This window comes from Psittacula echo (genome assembly GCF_963264785.1).
Source record: "Psittacula echo genome assembly, chromosome: 2".
NCBI classification, from domain to species: domain Eukaryota; kingdom Metazoa; phylum Chordata; class Aves; order Psittaciformes; family Psittacidae; genus Psittacula; species Psittacula echo.
This window is the reverse complement of record NC_137737.1, coordinates 136,829,230-136,850,255: the sequence shown is the minus strand read 5'-3', so window position 1 is coordinate 136,850,255 and position 21,026 is coordinate 136,829,230.

Genomic DNA, 21,026 nt, shown 5'->3' with positions numbered 1-21,026 from the left:
TATGCTTATTCATCCTGCAGAAAAGAATCTTATCTCAGTCTGGACGGCCTGGGAAGAGCTCAGGACATGCTTGCAATGCAAACTTTGAGGGAGTAAGTTTAGTTTCTCAATGGGTCTAACCAATTCAACTGTTGCATGTGACAACCACCCTTCTAAATGTTTGATGAAGAAAGAGCTTGCTACTCCTGGGACACAGAGTCTAGTGCTGAGGGCCCTCCTGTAGCTTTGAGCCCCAGGAGGTCACAGGCCACGTCTAAGAGGCTCAAGAAGGGTAACTAAGAAAAGCAGGTCTGTTGTCAGCAGTCTTATATTTCCATGCTGGAGGTTGTTCTGTAGGAGGATAGGAAAAAGCCCAGAGAGGGTTTGCAGACCTAAGGAAAGGTCTAAGACAAGAGCAGCAGTTGGGCAGCAGCGCCCGCTGTGTGTTTCGAGATCTGGAGGCAAATTCTGAAATGCAAAGATGTTGGCAGGAAAATCTTTTCCCTCTGTTGTGGCTCAGCGCCAGTATGTGAACTATAGACCATGAACATACCAGTATAGAAACATCATCATGTGAGCTGCTGCCACCCATGTAGGTGTGAGTGAGCACCGAGGAGCCTGCTCACTGGAAACGCACACCTGAGGAGCTCCCCTCCCTCTGCTGATGGCACTTCAGGAAGTTTTAACATATGGCACCAAGCCACCCTGCCAAGTACTGGGCTCCAGATCTCTTTCACACACCTTAAATGCAAAGAAAAGGGTTCCCAGCAGGAGCTCCTCAGTGTTTGCTGCCAAAAGAGTAGCAATGGCCTGGAAAGAGGAAGAAGATGGAGGATGCTGCCTGGGAGATAAAAGCCCTTCCACATTTCCTCCTTCCCTGAATCCCACACGGGTAGCAGGGATTTGGGGCTGTACCTTGTAAGAAGAAGGTGTCTGTCCAGTCATGACATCTCTCCGTAAACTGCTAGCCATTAAAAATCAGAAATTAAAGATGACACCTCTTAGAGAGGAATGCAAAGAAAGAATGTAAGAATCGCAATAAGCCACAGCCTTAAATTAGTGTAAATAAAATGTGGTCCTGACCCAGAGATTTTTATAACTTATAGACTTGAGAAATTATCTTCATTTGGTTCATAAATCAAAGTGACGCAAACAGCATCAGGAAGTTAATAGTTTTGAGAGGAGCTGATGCTAAAATAAGGTACACAGGCCCTGAACCTCCTCCTGCCCATGGTTGTGCAATGAGGATAAGTACAGTGCTTCTTTGGAGCATTAACCTAAATTAAAGGATGAAACGGCTGGGAGGGATCAAGCTGCACTCCCGGTCACTGCTGAGGCCTTGATGAGTATTAGAGAAATGGCAAGGCCATCATTTACATACAGAAACTCTCACTGAAGCGTACAGCAGATTTCATGCACAGGATTTCTTCTCCCTGCAGGACCAGACCGGTTCTCAGGGCAGCTCTGGCTGCAGAGGAAGATCAGGGGTTCAGGGAGGGGTTCAGCACCCCCATCCCATCACATCTGCACCCAACACTTGAGGGACGCGGCTCCAGTCTGGCCCTGCTCAGCTGCAGGCTGCAGTGGCTCTCTGTGGAGCTGCTTTCCAGGGACCGCAGCGGGACAATATATTAGGAACTGATGCAAAACCAGTTTATTGTGTCTATTATGCATCTGCGTCAGGAGTTACAAACCTAAATCCCTCTGATCACGGTGGGGGAATGCTCCCTGTGCAGTGCTCCCCATTGCCGGTAATCCTCTCATCTCGCTGCTCAAAATACAGCTCACAGCAGTTGCTGCTGGACCATGGAAAAAATGTGGTATGCACCAAAGTCACGTAGAGCCTGATCCTCATCCAGGGTCAGGCTATGTACCCAGGGCAATGCATGATGCAGCTGGTCCATCCTGCTGGAGGCATTCCTTCCCATGAGAGCAGAGGCAAGGCCACACACTGACAGGAGGCACTGCTTTAAATCCTGAGCCCTTCAACGGGATTATTCCAGATTTTCCTTGGGGAGATAAAATCCAAGTTTAGCCAATGGCACGTACACAAAAGCCATTTGTTTGACTTAAATTCACCCATTTTGCTTCAGTCTGGGAGATAACTCCAAGGAAGAAAGCTCTCCATGTGCTCTGCAACTTGAAAATGGATTTTAAGATGCTACTGCCTGCCTATCCAACAAACAGCATAAACTTAACCTTCTCATCCCTGTGATAACACACGAGATAGGTCTGCTGCAAGGAATGCCCACAGGGGTAGTATTAGCCTTCAGTGAACGGAAGACTGGTCCCCATATAAGCACATTATATTCTGGAGTTAAAAGAAGAATGACAGTCAAAGGTCTTGGCCACTAGATGAGGATTTTGAGGCTCCCAAGTGCTGGCTCACTCTTTTCCCTTACAGCACTAAAGTCTGCCAGCCTTCTGCTGCTGCCACGTTAATGAAGCTTCATGGTTTTGCGGTGGTTACTTCCATGCTCATAACTTCTGGATGGGATGAGCAAGGCTGGCACGCACACATCCCCTCAACCATTACTGGGGGCTTCTGCTCTCAAAACTAGCTCCCAGAATTGCAACAGGGTAAGGCCTGAGTCAAACGCAGTTAACCTGTAATTGCACACCAAAAATACCTTCCTTTGCCACTGATTAAAGGTAACGTGAAGACATTCGGCTGATGTGTTCCCCGTAAGCTGATCATGTGTTTGAGCACTAAAACATCCTATAACTAGGCAAGGCAAGCTGGCCCTAGGACAGCTTCCCACTAGGACCGGTTGAGCATGTACTGTGGAACAAGTGACTGTGCCTTCGCTTGGTTTAGAGCATGGTGGTTGCATCAAACCAGCGGGATGATTTTGCATCATCCCTTAAGGCTCTGCCTGGAGTTAGGAAGCCAGAAATAAGAACAGACATCCAGCCTTTGATACTCTCCTAAGAAAACTAGTTCAAGAGTCATACCTCAGGAGCTTATCTAAATGTAGAATTGCATTAACTCAACGGAAACAATTAAGCTAATTGAAGTTTTGCAAAACACACGTACTCCAGCTTGCATTTTAACCAGGTGCCTTTCATGCCTGCCTCCACCATGGCTTGCTCCAGTAGTTTTCAGCGTGCGCTTCTTTCACCTTCAGACAAGGCGCAAAAAATAACTGAGAAAAGCAGTTTGGCAACAGGTTTGAATTCCTCTGGGGTAAGCACTAGAACATATCTGGGTGAACGACAAATTCTAAAAGATAAAAAATCCGCCAGCTTCCTTAGTTAGTTAAATGCACATGTAGCTGAAGCCTGGGGTGAAACCTGCCGCTCCCTCAGGCAGTGATGCTGCAAGAGTGACCTGGCCAGCAAAGAGCAGAGGTGCTGTGGCACAGCACTCAGTGGAGACCAAAGAGCTGCAAAGGAGGATCCCACCCTGGCACTGATCTTCCCCATGCTTGGTATTTGGAAAATAAAAAATCACAGCCACTCACTGCTAAGCCCAGTGCTGCTCAGGTCTGATGTGATCTCCAGGGCACCACTGGCCAGCTGCAGAACTGGTCCTGGCTCTTGTGTGACCAGCCCCCAGCACACACAGGGCACCACATAGCATTGCCCATCCCACTGTCCCCTGCCAACAGACATGCTACTACTACGCATAGGACTGCAGAGGTGTCCCCAGTCTGGCATTACAGGGAGCCCTCAGGCGTGCTGGTGGGTGCCCAGTTGAAGTGAGCTGGCTCTTTGGGGGAGATTCTGAGATTAGTTTATAGAATTATTACTGTTTGACAGTGTACACTTCAGGTCCCCTCTAAGGCAAATCCTGGGGTAGTGACACATGGTGGGAAGGAGAAAGGCGTTCTTGGGTTTCATCTCTTTTCATTCTTTAAAGCATAATTTCAAATAGAAATCATATCGTGCGTCTTATCACATCCCAGACTGGCAGAACCATTCCTGACAGATCTGTTCTCCTTCACGTGTTTAACCTTTGCAAAGGAATACAGAGACATTACAGACAGTTGATACCTAACTCACTTACCAAACACTTCCCACTTTTTCAATTTGACAAGTTTTTTAGGAACTGTTTTTGCAGAGGCAAATAAGTAGCATAAATAATCAAGCAGACTTCCATTGCCTTTACCTGCTTGTAGTTTAGTGGGATTTAACTACATGTTTAACAACCATCAGTCCTAGATACATCAGTTATAGCTGAACCAATTGATATGCTTAAATATAGCTAAGGAATAAATATAGAGGGAAAAATCTATCAAGAAAGAGAAGTGCTAGGGTGTTTGAGTGTGTATGTGTCCTTTTACCAAACTGGTATTTGGAAATCTCATAAAATACAGAGTTTGGAGCAAGGAGCTCACCTGTTCCTGCAGTTCTTTAACATCTGTTTAAAGCATTTTGAATTAAACATGCAAGAGGATCACCTCTGTAGTAGCAAATATCAACCTGCAGATGCTTCCCGTGGTCAGTGAAAGTAACACAAACTTTTGCCATCAGAGCAGACAGGCATTAAGGCAGGTGACAGACTTCTTATTTGACATAGAAATAGTCTTGTCAGCAGCTGTGCTGTCACCACCACCCCCGGTTCACACACAGGCACTTGGTGGGGAGGAAACAAAAGATGCTGCAATGAGGATGGTGGCTCTGAGGAGCACAGAGCATGACCAGCACCCAAGTAATGGACATCAAGTAATAGACAGGAGACTGAATACAACTGATGAAGAAGCCTGAGGAGGTAGCACATAGCAGAGGAAAAGAGCTGAAGTGTGCATGGAAAGTGCAGGACTGATCCTCCTTTCCAGAGGAAGCACAGGGATGGGGGCAGACATTTGTGCAAAGGAAACCACAATTATTATTATTTTAAACCACAGCGTAATTATTCAGTCAAAACCTCAGCTCTGTTCTGAAACATCAGACTCAGAAAAACACCCTCTCAGTCCCATGGGGTGCTCATAAGCAGGCGGGTGGGTGTAAAATGGCACCTGGCACTGTGGGGCCTGCAGTGCCCTTCTCCTGTAGGTGCTGCCTGCCAGACCGAAACCAACCCAGGTGAGGTGCCATGGAACTGGGGGCAAACGCCTACTCGGCTGGATCAGGCCCTGCTTCTGGCTGGGGGTGCTCATCAATGCCTCTTTCAGAGCACCAGGTTTAGAACAAGACACCTGACCAAACATCCCCGTGGTTCCAGGCTATTTGCATGTCCCAGCATTTCCACATCATTCCCTTGCTCCCATGGGTGCCCCTGGCTTGGCAGCATCCCCCTTCACACACCAGAAGCAGGACTCACATCTTTACCCAAACCCATGTGCTTTAGAATGGTTTTGAAGCAAGTTTGGTCTCACGGGCACTGGCTGTGCCAGTCCTTGATGCTTCGGCCACTCTGATCTGCTCAGATACACGAGCACTGATTTTTTTGATCAAGGAAATGGCTATAGCAAAAGAAAACAATCGTTCCTTTGGTTTTCGTCCCTCTCAAGAAGACTCAAAAAGCAGAGTTGCTGTGGCTTCAGCCTCAAACCCTTCTGAGGTATCTTTTGACCACAGCTTCTGCAATGGCTTGAGTGTACCACAGGTGCTTGGCATTCACTGGCGGGTGCAAGGGAAATGAGAGGTGCTGTATCTAAATTCCCATCTTCCGGGTAAGTAAAGGCACGGCCAACACGAGACCGTCCTCTGAGCCTGCAGGACCTGCTCCTTGTCCCACCAACAAGCCCCTCACACCATGCCCTGTGCTGCCCTGAAGCTATTCTGAAGCTCATGGCTTTGCCAGTGTGAAGCATCACTGGTGTAGATACTAGGAGAGACACTTTGGCCTGCTCGGAGGCTCTGTCAAGTGTCTTTATGGCAGAGATGCCATGGGTGGGTTGCTCTTAGAGAAAAATTGATTTTTCTTGTGCTGATGTGACTTGGGGAGGGTAATGCTGGGGAGGAAAGTCTGCATGTTTGGAGACAAGTGTAAAATCAGATGTGCCTTTGACACATGTCCAAAGTGAATCATAGAATCAGCTAGGTTGGAAAAGACCTTTAAGACTGTCAAGTCTAACCTTTATCCCAGGCCTGCCAAGTCCATCATTAAACCATGTCACTATAGTGACAAAGTGAGTTCAGTCCAGAGAGGCCTGGACATCTACACAGGCTAAGATATGGGATCTGATTTCCCCCACTGGAGAAACTCATATGGGAGGGAGCAGGAGATGCCAGTGGAGATGCAGCAGCCACTGCTCCCAGGCCATGAGTTTGATAACCTGGTGCTCTATAAGTGCCATGAAAGACCAGACTGAAGACACACACTTGCTGCACAGGCATTGCAAGCTCGGGGGGACAAACTGCACCCCATTCTGGCTCAGCAGAGCCACCAGGCAGTGCCCACCGGGGGCTCAGCACCCTCCATGTGCCCGTGGGGAAAGGATAGGGACCGGGAGCTGACACCGGTGCCATGCAGCTCCTCACCCCAAGATGCCTGGAGGAGAGAGGTGTGGACCGGCCCTACTTGGGCAGCTCCAGATCTCGGCTGGGTCCCATGTTGCTTGTGCCCGGCCTAATGGCTGCAATGTTTAGACTACCACCAGCTTCACATTGAGACCACAGGATCTTCCTGACATCCAGCAGCATCCTCTGTGCTTGTGGGTCCAGCTGAACGTGAGCCCCATGGAGCACGTGCCATACCAATTGGTGCTAATCACTGCATAGTCCCTGCAGCCCTACCCACCTGCCCACTTGCAGCAAGTTAACATAAATGAATAATATTTAAATGAATAGTACATTTGTGATTCCCAGTAATTTCCTTTGAAGTAGTTATGAGGAGCTCATTAACTGTTACTAATTCATTGCGCTGCTTGTAATTTGGCTGGGGTTTAGATGGGAGAACCTGTTTCATAGCAGCTAATAAATGGTGGTTTATTGCTGCCCTACCAGGTGTCCCATAGCTGCAGCCTCTTCCCCAGCACAGGAGCCATGAACATCTGCTTCTCTTGGCACATGCTCCTGGTTAGAGAGATGATGCTTCACAAATGGGCCAGGCTGGTTATGATTCAGCCGTAACCACCACAAACAGTCTATTTCATTAAGGAAAAGCTGAGTGGAGCAAATACCTACACATCAGTTCCACCTAACGCCGTGCAGCTCAGGCACATGAAACAGCACCTGGAGCCCAGGGATGTTTAATGCCTTAAAATCCAGTGCAGGCTTAGGAAACCAAATTATACCATGACCTTGCTTATGTACCATGCTCACAGGTTACATGAGTGCTCCTGAGGCTCCTGCTGAGACCAGAGCTGTGGTGGGGACTGGCCTGGCAGCATCACTGCCTCTGACCCAGCCCCAGGAGTTAATGGTAAAATGGGGAGCCAAGGGAAAAGGGCAGAAGGAAGTTGGCAGGATCCCACGTCCAGACTGACATTTAGGCTGTGCACTTACCCCAGACTCAGCAAGGCAGGGATCAAATCAAAATCTGCCTTATGAGGGTTGCGTTATGGGTTCTGCAGACTCACACTGGGATGTCAGATAAGAGAGCTCACCTTGTTAGCCAGAGAAATGACAGGGCTGGGAAAGGAAGCCAGGGCCGAGATTTCCATCCTGCCTTTGCTAGTACATTCAGTGCTGGAAGGGAAGGTGTTCACTCAGCGACCAAGTGGGAACCACTTACAGCACAGGACTTGCAGGGGATTTGCTTGTCAGTGAGCTCCTGTAATTTGAAAGGGTTTATCCTGGTGCAGGCAAAGGCAGAGGGCACATACCCCTAGGGGATGCAGGGGAGCTTGCCAAGTCCATCCTTACGGCTAAAGATGCTAAGCTTCTGCTAAAACCACCATTTAATAATAGCTGATAGGAAAATAATTGGATTTGGTGGTCCAGCTGAGGCCATACCAAGACCTGATCAGTGGTGGCCCCTGAGCCAGCAATACTCTTGTTGCTAAGTAGTGGCATGGAAAGCTGCAGTGGGTTTGCTTCAGGTCTGCCTGAGCCACTGCACAGCAGCACTGTCCCTGCCCCATCCCACCCCTCCACTCACAGCAGTCAGCTGTGCTTCCTGCATTGATACCAAGCTGCCAGACCAGGAAAGAAGCAGTTCAGTGGGAGCAGGAGGCCTGGCAAGGCCTTTGGGTTTGGTCTGGCTCTCCTTCCCTGCAGGAACAGCCTCATCGATGTCAAGTGCTTCTGGCTGTTACAAGCAAGAAGCAAGTCCTGGTCCATCCACATTTGCTCAGTGCTGACACACCACCCGTGCAGCAGTGGTGAACCCTGTGGGGTCCAGCCAGAGGCTCAGCATTAACAAAGCCTCGCAGCTGCATGGCCACAGCAGTGAGCCCGACCCTCCCCGTGTGCAGTCAGGTGAGGAGCCACCAGCATCAGCAGGCAGCACATGGGAGCTGTCCCGGAGGAGCTGCCGTTTGCGGCAGGGCTGGTTCTCTGCTCTCCAGCATTTTGGAAGATGCTACTTTTTGGATCCAGGCTGGTTTTACTCACTTAGAACTCCTTGTGACTCCAGGAAGGCTGCAACCAGGCAGAGGATTGCTGGGGCGTTACAGTAGAAGGACAGTCAGTCCATGGCCTCAAGAAGTTATTTTGCTTGATATCTCCCTACTCAAAACCTGGGCAAGCAGCAGTGTAAAACAGGATGTGGACACTCAGAGAAGTGCTGCAGGTTTACCTGGTATTTGGCCGGGCACCAGCTGGCCCTTGATCAGTGATCAGTCACCTACCAAGGGGGCTCAGCCAGGCCTGGATGTTGGAAAGGGCGTTTTGGTTCCCTACACACTTCACTACATCACCAGAAACGTCTTTATTTTCATAAAAGTCACAAAAGCAAACCACAGCCACGAATGGTGCCTGTTAAAGTGGGTGGGGGTGGTTTATCACACACTAATGCAGACCCAGATTCTCTCTCCGAGATACAGCTTGTTTCACATTGTACTTCACACCTCCCCCCTTCCCAAGGTGCAGGTCCCATTCAAAGTACAATTTTCTCTGCAAAAGAGAGCAAAGCTAAGGCCAGCTGTACACTGAGAGGTGAGAAGGGGCACTTTATAGTTGTAAAGGCTATAGGAACCAAAACTCTCATGCATTTTCCACCACATTATCTTGATTTTATGCTGTGAACTCTGGAGAGGTCCAACCCCTGCAGCCTCTTCTGTAAGCCAAGTTTTCGCAGCAGATACCTCGCTTGGCCAAGTGACAAATGGGCATTTATCTCTGCAGGTAATGGCATGAAGGCAATCCTGTAGCTCTGTAAGGGGCAGGAAGCGTTTGCTCACCTCTCCATCCCCTGCGGCTGGGCTGTGCACATCAGCAACCATGCCTTCAGCAGCCACATCACCCAGCTTTCCCTACCAACCCAGCCAGCAAAGGGCCAGTTGCGAGCAGCAGCTCCTTGCCCAAGGACAGCACAACACCTGCACACACCCCAGAATCATACATGATGATGGGTTAAAAATCACATGTCTTGCCTTAGCAATGGGGTTCCCATTAGGGTGACGTAGGATGAAGGGAGTCATATCTGAGTGGCCAGCTGCTCACAAGGTCATAAAAAGGGCTGAAAAATGCATATTCTTACTGCTTTTGGAATGGAAAAAGTCACATTACAGAATCTTTCTGTTTCAGTCAGGACGTTTAAGTGGTTTCTAAGCTGTCCAGAGGAAAAAGGGCTGATAGAAGCAGGGATTTCGGGTTTTGATATGAGCTGTGCTGGTGCCAGGTTCCACTTAAGGTACATGACGGGAAGCTGAAGGACAGGGATCAGCAAGGACAAGAGATGTGCTCACGCTCAGCCAGAGCATTGTGACAGGCAGCACCCAGGGCAGCAGGCCCACAGCCAGACCCCAGCACCAAACAGGGATGGGAGCTTGCAACAGCCAGCCCTCGGTCCTTACGGCACCAGGCACCCCATGCTGCACCCAAACACCTGCAGCCAGAGCACAGACCAGTGGTGCTGGCAGACAAGGACAGAGCAGGGACATCAGCACCAGCACCTCTGCTGCATTAGAACAGACAAACAAAATTGCTCCTTAGTGGAGCCCCTCCAGCTTCTCTCTGTATTTTTTATTAGCAAATTATTGCTAATTTTTACATGATTACTTTTTACAAAACTCTTTGTTTCCTCCTGCCTGGGGTAGAGACCACCCCATCAAGAGAGATGCCCTGCAGGACAGGATTCATTCCTGACCGATCTGACCACATCTCAAATCCTTATTCTTTGTTTTTACCCATTTTAACTTCTTGTTCTCTATCTTCCCTTCCTCTTTCTTATCTCACTTCCAAGCTCTTCTCTCCCTTTTTCTCCCTTTGCAGCCCCTCTTGCCTGTCCTCACCTCCATTTTTGCAGCCTTGCAAGGGAAAACCATCACCCCTCAACACAGCTGCTCAGCAGTGCAGACGATGGCCCCTTGCCCCGCTGCACCTCCTACCTTGCAAGCTCAGGAGCTATACTGCAGGCTCACAGCTAGTCCCTGTCTGCATCCCAGCAGGCAGCAGCTGAGGAAGCTTCCTGGACCTTGGCAGGGGCCTCCGGCTCCAGTGGTGCCTCCAGCAGCTATCACAGCATCAGCAGCCGCCCGAAAGGGGGAGGGTGGATTTACCCAGGCCAGCCCCAGCCCTCTGCAGCCAGAGCTTTGGCAACAAGAGGTGCTCCTAAATTATTAAGCAATAAGGCAGGGCTGCCTTGCTTTAAGAGTTTCTACTTTTCAGGCCATTCTACCGTTTGCCTAAGGGTAAGGGATTCACCCAGGGAAGTGAACCGGAGGTGAGGAGGGTGGGGATGTACACAAGGCATCAGGATCAGGCTTTGGAAAGGGCTTCAAAGCCATTAGCTACACTACGGCTCAATCAGGAAAGATACCAAAGCTGCCAGATAAAAGAGAAGCTAAAAAGCAGGCACAGGGTAGTGGCTTGTGCGGAGGAGTTGCCAACTCTCAAGAATTCAAAGACCACAACTCAGCACCTAAAAACCAAGAATTTACATATAATACACTTGAGGTCTTTAACTCTCCTTCAGACTGGGAGCCTGTAGGGTTCTGTTTCAGTTTTTCTCCCAGAGCACTCTTTGCACAATGAAACTTGACATTGTGATGTACTTCTTGTTGTACATGGGGGAGGTGGAGCTTCAGAAAAACACCCACTGTATCAGGAACCTTCACGGCCCCCTGCAGCCGGCTGCGATGTTAACAGCCAGCAAGAGGGATTTCCAGTGCGGGCTGCCAGAGCCAGGTAACCGCCCTGGCGTCTCTGCTGTGCAGTGTTACCAACCCAAAGAAACGACAGCAAAACCGAGAGGGGCAGAACCTGGCTGGGAAGGAAAGCAATGACTAGAGGCGGCATTCGCTCCTCACAACTGAAAGCAGCACGCTCCCCTGGCGCCAGGGAAGGTCACAGCACAGTCCTGCCTGCCTGCACACAGGCACCCAGCCTGGCTCTGCATAGGGAACACAGCATTGTGCTGCTACCCAAACACGAATGCACAAGTCTGCTGCTGTGGGTTTCCATATGGACAGCCTCCAGACAAACTCTTGCCTTCTCCAAGGTCTCTCCTCATTTTTGGTTTCTCGTCCACTTCATGTTCCAACACTCAGAGGTAGAGTTTCAGCCAGTATTTTTCTGAGGAAAGCACCCCTTTTCTCCTACACCGCACAGACATGTGCCTGAACAGCTTTTGAATCTGCTCACCATGTTTAACAGAGTTTGATAAGGAAAGAAAATAAATTAGAAGCCCTGAAGCCTGTGGAAGCCCTGTGAAGGCTGAGATAGCAAATAAAGATCTTGCCATCACCCTCATGGTAGAACAGGCTGACAAATGAAGCCAGCTTGCAGCAGGCATCAGGAGAGAAAGCCATCTCTCCTGGCTCACACAGCTGCCCGTTTACAGCAGTTCTGCAAAACTCTTGCTATGGGCAGTTACAGCATTTCAGAAACGCATGCAGCATCTCCGTTGTCCTACGCAGCAACAGCTTCACATTGCAAACAGCAGCTCTGGCACTACCTGTCAGCTACAATGGTACCAGCATGGCTGAAGGGTTCAACGCAGAAAGACCCAGGAGGATACGGTGACACTGTACAATGATGCACTTTGTGCCACAGAAAGCACAGCGTAAGCGAGGTCATGACAATGAGTAGGGTTCTCTGCGTGCAGCATGGTCTCCCTGTGATGTTCTCCACATCTAGGTGCCTACTTGGTTTGAATCATGAGCCTCCTGTCTGATTTCCTTCATGATAAGGCTTTTAATAACTGCACATACAACAAAGTAAATATTCCACCAGCTCAGAGATAGACTGCAGATCACGTATCTTCAAATCTTTCTTCTTTCCCTTTTAAAAACCATAACCCACACATGCAGCCTGCAGGGGAAAAGGTTGCTCACTTAGCACTTCCCTCAGCTCATCAGATAAGTAAGAAACTGCCAGTTTTGTACTTCACAAGAACTAGGCGAGGCAGCTGCTCCCAGCATACTGTGGTAATGCAATGGATGGTGAACAGCTGGATGCCTGCCAAAGTCTGGCTCCTCTCCTGTGCTTCCTTTTTAGCTCTGCCCTCCAACCCAGCACACTGGCATGTGGGCATGGGCTGCCCAAGCTGTGTTTGGCCAGGAGAGATGGATGCCATCTCCTGTGTCCTTCCCCACCAAACGGAAAGGCCACATTCATACAGACTTAGTGTAAAGAAAAACTCTAGAGATACCACGGTCACAAAGCTCCATCCCAAAACAGAGGGAAGAGGGAAGAGAAGACACATCCTCTTTTACGGTTGTGGATCCTGCAGAAATGGGTGCCAGCCCCAGCGTAGAATATCCCTGGGAGGACCAGCCAGAAACAACATCCACCCATTTCTGCAAACCAGCAGGGCTCACCAGGAGCATATTCTAGAATTACAGAATCACCTAGGTTGGAAAAGACCTTTAAGATCATCAAGTCCAACCTTTACCCCAGGACTGCCAAGTTCACCACTAAACCATGTCACTAAGGGCCTCTCACTTCCATGGTTTCCGAACACTTCCAGGGACAATGATTCCACCACTGCTCTCGGCAGCCTGTTCCAATGCCTGACCACCCTCTCAGTGAAGAAATTCTTCCTAATACTCAATCTAAACCTCCCCTGGCACAACTTGAGGCTGTTACCTCTTGTCCTGTAACTTGTTCCCTGGTAAAAGAGACTGACCCCCACCTCAGTACATCCTCCTTTCTGGTAGTCATAGAGTGTGATAAGGTCACATTCAGTAAGTCAGAACTTCAGCAGTGTTCCAAACCTGAGAAAACAATACCCAGCACATTCTGCAAGGTGCTTTGGGACTGCTGGAAACTTACTTTATAGGCACTCTCATCCAAGGGAGGAAATTTTCACTTGTAAGAGTGAGCAATTCAGACCTGCAAAAATGGTTCATGGCTGGGGCTGAGCAGTGGTGCTTGATTTGGAGCGGTGCTTTGCTGCAAGCAGCAAATCCAAGATGGGAACAAAGTCTTAAAGCTCCTTGTCTGTGAAAAATTGAAACTTGAGACAGAGGAAGTAACCTAAAAGGAACCCCACACTTCTTTGCTTACACTGCCCACCGAATATTAATGACTGCTGTGACTGTGCCTCTGCCTCTTACTCTGGTGGAGTAACACAGCTAGCTCTCACTAACAGCCTGGCATCTGCTCTGGGAGAGGTAACAACTGACAGCCGCTTGCTCCCAAGCATTTTATCAGGGCGGGGCGGGGGGGGGGGGGGAAGGAAGCTCATATTCATGGGTTTCAAGTAAATTGTACATCTGTGGTAGCAGTAGCTGTACATTTGCTGTACACAGCCACATTTGCTGTTGAGCTCACGAGGATAAGGATTTCCTTAAAGGGTTTTGAATTTATTTCATTAAGAACTGTGTTGCAAAAGCAACTGGCAGCATCTAAAATCTAAAGTTTTCCTTGCCTTCAGCTGACAGGCAAACAGCAGGAAGTGGCTGCTTTTTCCTTCCCCTCTCTACCTTTCCTTCTTTCCACTGCAGCATGCTAGGGAGAGCAGCCGAGTTTCCTTCACAGGTGCTCCTCTGTGAATGCCTTGGGAAGCAGCCTCCACTTTCACATAAGCAGCAAGCACTCCCTTAGCTGTGGATGCTCCCTGGGTTGGAAGAGTTTCCCTCCCTCACAGATGCAAGGAGTTTCATGCCTCCACTTCAGCAGAGCACATGGAAGCAGAGGCATTGCATAGCCCTGCCTCAGCACAAGGAGAGAACAGAAAATGGCCATAGCCCAGCCACTGACCACAGCAGCTTCTGCAGCCCCTTCGACCCCTCCTTGTTCTTAAGACAGGCTGTATCGGAAATCTATTAAGCACAGCTTAAGTTATTGACAGGGCCAAGTCAATGCACAGGGAACTGCAGCATGTGCAAGGGAAAGGGATCTTCAATAAGGTGAATGAATCTGGGCAGAGCAGGGAACTTAAAGGTCTGAGGAGTGTTTCTGAAGGCACTGAAGAAGTTCGTTGAAGGCTGCATTGCACACTGCACTGTGAACAAGGCTCCACTCGATCCCAGCCATGTCCTTGGGAATGGCCCATGCTCAGCCCAGGGACACAGCCGCTGCCATGCAGCTGAACCAGGCGGATGTAGTCAGGGGCAGGGAGCTTCTGATGCAAGGGGGATTTAGACCATTTACAGCTTTGCAGAGCATAAGCTGCACCTCACATTGCCCTGCTAACAAAGCCGTGACAGCCACCAGCAGCCAGCACAGCCTGGGAAAGCATCCTTCCCCCCATGGCCTCTGCAACTCCAAGAACAAGCAGTTACACAAATTACAAGAGGAAAATCCCATCTGCAGCACTGCTTTAGTATTAACCTTGGTTTAGGTACCCCCGTGCCATTACATGCAAAACGTGCATCTAATTCTGCTTTGACTTGTCCATGCATAAAGACAGCCCTAGTTGCTTGATCACTAACAGTTCACTTTAAGCTCACTCCCCAAAACTCGATACCCATGAAATGCAGCTCTTACTGTCCAGATAGCACTGTTGTACAGGTCATGCACCCTGTACAGTGGAGGACTAACACGAAGAGGAGCCTGGTGTAACTTTCCTGGAGCCACAGCAGTGTTGAGGGCACTCTCAGTGCACAAGTACACTATGGGGGGCATGGACTTGCAACCAGATCCCCAGCCCTGTCCTCCCTGCACCTGAGATAGGTGAGGTGCTGCTCCTGTGAGAAATGGGAGGTTGGACCTGGTCACCAGGTCTCTGATGGACAAGAGAAAGAAACTGCACACTGTGGAGAAAGGGATCCACAAGGCAAGAAGCACACCAACAACTCCAAACCATGCCCTCAGCTTCTCCCAACTGCCCTGAACCAGTTGTTTCATGACTCATCTCCCCTTCTCCTGTATCTGCCCTTTTCTCTTCCAAACTTGCTAGAGAAGGCAGGTCTGGGCATTTACACACAGTGAAGCAACAAAGGAGCCCTTATCTGGGCAGGGATGCAGGGCCGTGCAGCCCTGTGGGAGAAGCGTGGCTCCCACTCCCTGGCCTCCCTGCCCGCGAGCGGGGTGATGCTGCACCCTGCACCACAACACACATCCTCTCCAGGCCAGAGTGCTCAACACTGAGGCAATGCCCATCCTGGCTCCTTGCTCTGAGCACCACATCCTCTCCACAGCTTCTGGGTGGTTGGAAGCCAGGCCTGGAGGGTTATGGTTACCTCACTAAGCTCCCTGCATTAAACTGCTTTAGGCATTAAGGACAAACACATTCAGGTGAGGGAAGTCCTCTTCCCACTCCCATAAGCTGTCATGGTACCAAGACCCACAGATGTGCTATTTTAGTCATAGGAAGACCCATAGGTGGGGCAAGACACATCAGAAACCATGCGTCATCTGGGACACAACCATCCCAAACACAGCAGCCCATGCCAAGGTGTTTGGTGCATGAAATCCAGGCTGGAGCAAATCAAATCATTGCACTATGCTGGCAAGGCCAGACTGAACTGATGTCAGCACTTCTGCTAGAAAACAGAAGAGTATTTAGAAGGTTGGATAACAGTCTCTCACCTAGAAAGAAACACAGTACGGGTAAGAATGCATGGCAGAGCAAAGGGATGGCAGCTGGGGGAAGGAAACATCTCTGTGTGAAAAACCTGAGTGAAAATAAAGAGAATACCACCTCCATCTTCCCAGAACCATAAAAAATAAAACTTTCTCATTCTTTCTTGTTTTGTAGGAAAAAGCGGAATGCAACAACATGGGGACACCAACAAAACTGAAATAAAGATTCAAGTTACCAGCAGTTTATAGACATAAAGCAGCTCTTCATGATCCAACTTACATGAGGCAGAAATACGACCTTGCAGCAAAGAAGTTTAACAATATCCCTAGCTGCATGAGGGAGACTATTGCTAGCAGGTGACCCTTCTCCTATACTCAGCACTGGTGATGCCACACCTGGAGTACTGCATCCAGTTCTGGGCTTCCCAGTACAAGAAAAATGCAGACATACTGGAGAGACACAGTGAAGGCCCACAAGGGTGATTAATGGACTGCAGCATCTCTCCTGCAAGGACAGGCTGACAGCTGGGAATGTTCAGCCTGAAGAATAACAGGCTTGAGAGGGGCCTCATCAATGCGTGATGCACCTGAAGGGAAGGTACAAAGAGGATGGAGCCAGAATCTCTTCTATGATGCTTAGTGCCAGGACCAGAGGCAACAGGCACATGCTGAAACACAGGAGGCTCCCTCTGAACATCAGGGAACACATTTTCACTGTGAGGGTGCCATACCCTGGCTCAGGTTGCCCAGAGAGACCGTGGATTCTCCATCCTTGGAAATATTTGAAAGCCACTTGGACACAGTCCTGGGCAACCAGCTCTAGGTGGCCTTACTTGAGCAGAGGGGGTGGACAGGATGACCTCCAGAGGTCCTGCCAGCACCAGCCAGCCCGTGACTTCACACAGCAGGCAGGCACTGTCTGTCTTCCTTCCCTCCCAGTTTACACAAGTACAGCAAGACTGAGAGAAGAGCTCACAGATTTTTCTACAGCCAAGGAGTCAGGTCAGTGCTGGCCTCACATCACTGGTCTGACAGCCCACAGGACAGAGGAGCAGAGGGAACCTAGTGTTGCACTGTTGGTCCCTTGCCACTGCAGGCAACTGCATTATATACATTCTAGGGACCAGCAAGCTCCCTTTCAGCCCTGCTAAGGTTGCCGCATGTTGTAATGAACAGCATCAGCCACAAAACCGGCAGCAGCAGAAGCTGGCCTCAGGCACTAGTCACCTGCACGCTGGGCATCAACGCTTCCAAAGCATGAGGACAACTGCACGCACCTCTGACGCTCTCCTGACACAAACGAAAGAGCCTCTCAACACAGGTACTGCCAAAGAGCGCTGGATCCAAGACAGAAACTGCAGATAAAGCTTCTGAGGCAGCATCCTCAGCACCAGGTATTGAGCCAAGCCCCACCTCCCTGACCAAAGCCAGGTGACACGCACCAGACATGCTGACGCTTGCCACTACGAGCAGTCTCTGTACTTTGCTAACCAACTGCAAACTTCACCCGAGCCCATCTGTACCCCAGGGTGATCCTCCCCACACCCCTTCACCACCTCCCAGCTACCTGGGCCACTCAGGTGGGGTTTGCAGAGACACAGTCGGGCAGCAAGAGAGCTCCCAGCACTTCTGAAAAGCTGCCATATAGCAGCCAAGAGCACCGGGCACCTCATTCAAGGATGACAGGAATGGGGCCTGTCAGACAAGGCATCGTTCCTTCATATACCATGTACAGTTTTCAGGCAGCATGGCAGGAAGTTACTGGTCTCCAAACTACACCAAAGGAGCCTTGGGGTTTGCTGCTACTAAGGACCACACTTTGCAGTTCTCAGTGTTAACTTATACACACTGACCAGTGACACTGTTTTTCCTTCCCAAATTGTTGAAACAAAGGGTGATAGGTAAGCCTGAAAAGAATTGTTTTCAAAATCGGCTTTTTCATGCTCATTCCTGTTGCATGCTACTGTTTCAGTGCTGTTAAAAACATTGCACAACTACCTTGTTTAAAAGCCAGGTTGGTCCTTCCAAACTTTAAGACTCCTGCACTCAAAATGCCAAGTTATATAGGTCAGATGCACACAAGTAATATTGCTACAGACCTGTTACAGACTATCTCTTTGGTAGTCTGTTTTGGGGTTTTTTATAGTAACTTTAGCTTCAGAAGAAAACCTCAGAGCAGATCACAGGCCCTCCAAAGCCTATTCTCACTGAAGCTGCTTGCCTTGCCTTCTGCATCTGGCAGGAAACTCCACAGCACTGTGTGTGCTAACAACAGGCTGAGAGGCCAGGTCTTTCTTTCCACACAGCGTTAATTTACTAACGTGTTTGTTTTCCCAGTACAGCAGTTGATTCTGTTGTCTTCTTTATTCCTGGCACAGAGTACACATCCCACAACCCATCATGACACCGCAACAATGCTCACATCATCCCTGTCGGGCAGGAGGGACAGGCTCAGCCCTCGGTTAATATCTTATCTCCCAGGGTAATACCCTGACAAAGTAAGTATGAAGCAAGCCAGATGGGGAAGGAAGGAAATTACTTTACCTGTATACTCCTATATACGGAAGCAGGTGGCCAAGCTCACAGCGGAGCTGGCATTCTGAAGAGACACCACAGGCCTGGATCAGGGCAAACAGGTAAAAGGAACTGACTGCTATTACAATCAGACCAAACAGGTCCCTCTTCTTCACTGCTCGACAGCTTTCTCCAAGGCTGCTGCTATTATACAAACCCATTACAACCTCACAGGTTAGAAGTGCTCAACAGCACTTTACCAGACTCTATAAACAACAGCCAACAAAGCCCTAACTCTTACTACAGCGCAGACTAACAACTGAATTTGCACACATGCAATAGCTTTTGGACAGAAAAATCTAAATAGGAGGACTACCCAGAAGCTAAAATGAATTTCTAGCAAACACCCACACCTGTAATAGAGCTGACCACATCTGCTTCCTCAGCAAAAAAGCCTACCTAAGTAAAGTCAACAGACACTCCTGAAGACCTGACCATAACAGTATTTAGGGCCTTGAACTCATTAACATTAGGCCTCAGAACATCTGAATAAAACAAGCTCTTGCTTTCTGCCTAAACACTACTTAGGCTGGGGGTATCATCTTGTGTAAAAGGATTCCTAAAGGCCTCTTTTAGATGTAATCCAGTTACCCTCCGTGTAACTGAGACTGACCCTGAACAGGTCGGATGGGTCAGGTCTCTTTGCACCACCTTAGGCTTTGCTGTTGCTGTTATCTGGTAGCTTTTTATGCTTGCAGAAATTAAATTGAGACAGAATTTCTCACAATACTAGATACAAGTAACTGCTAGTTTTATGATTGTCCAATTGACTGTGAGAATGAAGACTTTGGGCCCACTGTAGGAGAGGATCTGGTTCGAGACCTAAGAACCTGAACGTACACAAGTCCATGGGACCAGATGAAATCCATCTGTGGATCCTGAAGGAGCTGGCAAATGAAGTTGCTAAGCCACTGGCCATCATATTTGAAAAAGCAGCCTTCCAGTATCTGAAGGGGGGCTATAGGGATGCTGGGGAGGTACTCTGCATTAGGGACTGTAGTGATAGGACAAGGGGTAATGGGATAAAACTTAAACAGGGGAAGTTTAGATTGGATGTAAGGAAGAAATTCTTTACTGTGAGGGTGGTGAGGCACTGGAATGGGTTGCCCAGGGAGGTTGTGAATGCTCCATCCTTGGCGGTGTTCAAGGCCAGGTTGGACGAAGCCTTGGGTGGCATGGTTTAGTGTGAGGTGGCCCTGCCCATGGCAGGGGGTTGGAACAAGATGATCTTAAGGTCCTTTCCAACCCTAACTATTCTATGGTTCTGTGATTTTAATCTCACTCCACAGGAAAGCTTATTCCACTTAGGCATGCATAACAGCAGTGAGATGCATTAAGTGACCCTGAAATGCCTCCTGCTCCTTCAGGAGCAGAGCAGAAATGAATCACTTCACATTGTTAGTTTTTATCCTAAACATGTCCCCGTGCATTTGAAGGGTTTTGATTCTCACTCTGGGCACAGGTAGTACATCAGACAAAGTAAATTAGAGCACAATGAACCTCTAGTCTGAGGTTCAGATTTCTTACTCCTGATTGAGCTCAATGCTATTCTCAGATCCATGCAGTGCAGTACAGCTGTCTGTCACTGTACAGCAGAGCCCTCATGGCTGTGCTGCACTCCCCATCAGCTCCAAACTCCATCACAGCAAGGGAACAGAACAGAGATTCTTCGCGGCAAGCACGCTGGCTACCCAATGAGTCACGGGAGCCAGTGCTGGCAAGAGGCCGGCTGCAGGCACAAACAAGTAGCTCAGATTTCATCAAATGAAAGGCAGGAAACAGCCAAGAGACCTTCTAATACATACTACAATAATTTGCTGCTGGGGGGGATGGGAGAAATCAGTACTTCAGCTCCTTCCCGGCTGTATCTGCTAACAGAAATAGGCATTCTTCTATGGGTTCAGGGATTACAAGAAAACAAAAATCACAATACAAGCCATAATCTGCTTCCACCTGAACATCAACAACTCTGATAACCACTGTTTCCTTTGCATTAAGAGATTAGTTAAAGTATATCCCTTGGGGGAAAGCCCCACATAAATACAACCTTTCTGCATGTCATTTTCATAATCTGCACATCAGAGAAGAGACCTTAAATGCCCTGCTGCAAACTCAATGCACATTAATTCACTCACCCATTTTGTTCAACTTTATTTTAAACTGAGTAACAGTGCTTGACCCTCACCGATTACTCATTAGCTACAGGAAATTCAGCTGCATCAAGCCTGAAAAGAAAACAGTCTAATTTGTATCTTAAGATAATGGCAGTTTAGGTGCAGAGGCTAAAATTAGTAGGTTTCAATTAAGCCTTCAGAAGAGAGACTTTTCCCTTTCCTTTAATATTACCAGCAAAAGAAAGTACTGGTAAAGAGTGTGCAAATGTGAACTTACTTCTCCAATATAGCATCTTCTACAAAGCAGAAGCTGAGTGCAGAGCCTTGCAAGAGAGACATTGCAGACACTGCTGCTGGTTTCATTCCATTAGATTCGGAAAGCTTGTAAAAAAA